A 2867-nucleotide genomic window follows, 5' to 3' on the forward strand; every position below is an offset into this window, starting at 1 on the left:
GTGTGTGTGTGTGTGTGTGTGTGTTTGTGTATCAGAGCATGTTTATTTCACACAAGAAAAAATGAGTCAGCAAATAAAGTTATCATTATCAGTTTTTTTTGGTATTATTCATCGTCTTCCATGAAGTACATACATAGTATTTTTTTCCTTAAGGTATTGCGTCTTTGACACATATTAACTTATTTTGAGTCGGATAACATGACTCTTACTACCATATCCTGGTGTTGACGAATTGGGTCGAGGGGTAAAAGAAAGGCGTTTCTCCGCTCCCCCTTCCCGTCCCGAGATTCTTAAAATAGAGTAAACACGGATTTCACTTATTATTACACTGCAGTCATCTTAAAGAATGGCCAACTGAAAGTGGATATACTACCTCGGTCAAGTAAATTCAGAATGGAGGCTAAAGTTTACTTTTACCGTTCCAGGGAGGTTTCCTTACCTCGACCAGACCACTGGAGCCCACAGTTTTTTTCTCCAAATCTAAAAAAGTCATTATGGCAGTTCTGCAATGGAATCCGACCTTCCATTGCAGAATTTCAACACTTACAGGCCACACTGTGCCCAATGTGCCCTCTATCTAGGAGACAAATTTTGCCCCCGCTCAACAGTAGACGTAAGAGGATTTACTGCGTATCATCACATTCAGACGGAAAACTAGATTGCTTCCAGTGGAACCACCATCTACACCGACAACAACACTCTTCACAGACAAGTACACCTTAGGACAACTCTCCAGGCTATTGCCGTAAGGGTCACCCTGCACAGACCAATCACCATCTGCTCGGTTTATATCCCATCAAATTACCCCCTCAAAAATAACTCAACTAAACGATTTAAAGCTCCAACTCACAAAGCCCTTTATTTTGCTAGGTGACTTTAATGTCCACAGCCCCCTATCGGGAGACAAACCCACAGACCAGAAAGGTAATAATAATAATAGAAGATTTTCTATTTCATAATAACATCTGCGTCTTAAATTAGGTCCCTTACTTACAGAAACAGATCCACTTTTGGCACTTCACCCCTAGACCTCACCTTTTATACACCTGACCAAGTCCCAGATCTTCAGTCCCATAACCCATGAAACATAAATGCAGATCTTTCTATGCTTCAATACATCTTTCTATTAACATTGTTAAGGTGAATAAAGCATTTCTGGTGTCCTTGTCAGGAACAAGGCCGAATTGTGTTTTAGATACCTCTGGTCTTAGACTTGTTCTCAATCGTCCCATTGATGCTCGCAGCAATATTTTAGTAAAATCACTCATAAGGCTACTTTTTCCATGCACATCACACTCAGTGGTGCCTGGTGTTTTGGGTAAAGCTATAAAAACTGACTTCATCATCTTCTGGGAGCTCACCTCTGTCATAACTTAAATTTAGGAGCTGTGTTGTTGTTTCAGTGCCTAATTCTTCAAGCGCAACATTACTTCAACTGGAATATTATCGGGTCCTTTGGCTTTTCCTTGTTTCAATTTCCTAATGGCAGCTTGTACTTTTGTTTTCAATATTGGTGGTCCATTTTTTGTTCATTCTGTGTTACCGGTTTTTCTCCTTTATTATCTTTGAAAAGTTCTTCTATGTATTCTGCCCATCTGTTTAAAACACCCCCCTTGTCCATGAAAATAACAATATCTCCTCCTTTTTGATCGTATGCATCCTGTATTTGAGCATCCTTTTATCCCACTTACTTCTTTGATTTTGGAATACATGTATTTGCTGTCTTTTTTGTTGTTTTGGTCTTTCTTTATTTGTTGACACTGATCATTTATTAATGTTTCTTTGATTTTGCCAGTCTTCTCTCTTCTATTAGTTTTAACATGTCCTGGGTCATCCATTTTGTATTGCTCTTTCAGCTTTCGGGAGGATATTTTCTTAAACAGCTTTCATTATTGAGTCTCCATAGTTCTTCCGATTTAGTAATATTTTCCAGAGCTTGAAATGTATTGCTTACATCTATGGAGAAGCGTTCTTTCAGTTCTTTATTTATCTTTGAAAGATCTATGTCGATTTTAGGTTGGTACTTTGACTTTTTCAGTTTCTTCAGTTTCATCTGCATTTTACACATGGTCACTATCATAGTCTGCTCCTGACAGTTATTAAGACGATGTAATTGCATTTCTAAAATGTTTCTGAATATGTATGAAGTTTATACTTCTATCGCCAGAACTCTTCCAAGTGTATCGTCTTCTTGGGTGATTTCATACCAAGTGCTCGAGATCATAAAATTATTCTTGCTACTCCATTTAATCTGCTGTTCCCCGCCTTCATTCCCTTTACCCAGTCCCCATGACCCAACTATATCTTCTATACTTGTACTTCCTACTTTAGCATTAAAGTCCCCCAATGACTACCTATACATCTTGTGATTTTAACTGTTTCATCGCCTTATCAAGTTCTTCATAAAATGTTTTAATTACCTACAGATTTAAAGCCTCAAAAATGGAATTCAGATGAAACCGAAAGCAGTAACGCGATGCTCAGACTTTCATCACAAAACAGGAGACGGCTATTGTTCTACAACAAGCGGTCAAGTCTGATGAGCATGCGGCTACTGCCAATGGCCTGTATGTCTCCACCATCTACAATCAACAGAATCGGTTTTGCGCCACCAAAGCAACCAATGATCTCCCACAAGCAGGAAGACCAAGGGCGACAACTGCAGATAAGGATCGCCCCATGTTGCGCCTGGTGGGACAATATATGTCATATATATATATATATCATTACTTATATAAATACGAATATAAATACGAATATAAATAATAGACCTATTAAATATAAATAATGTGGGAATGTGTGTGTATATATCATCATCATCCAGTGCCAGATCTGCGACAGACATCGGCGATCATGGTTTTCCATTC

This window comes from Aplysia californica, unplaced genomic scaffold (genome assembly GCF_000002075.1).
Source record: "Aplysia californica isolate F4 #8 unplaced genomic scaffold, AplCal3.0 scaffold00084, whole genome shotgun sequence".
NCBI lineage: Eukaryota > Metazoa > Mollusca > Gastropoda > Aplysiida > Aplysiidae > Aplysia > Aplysia californica.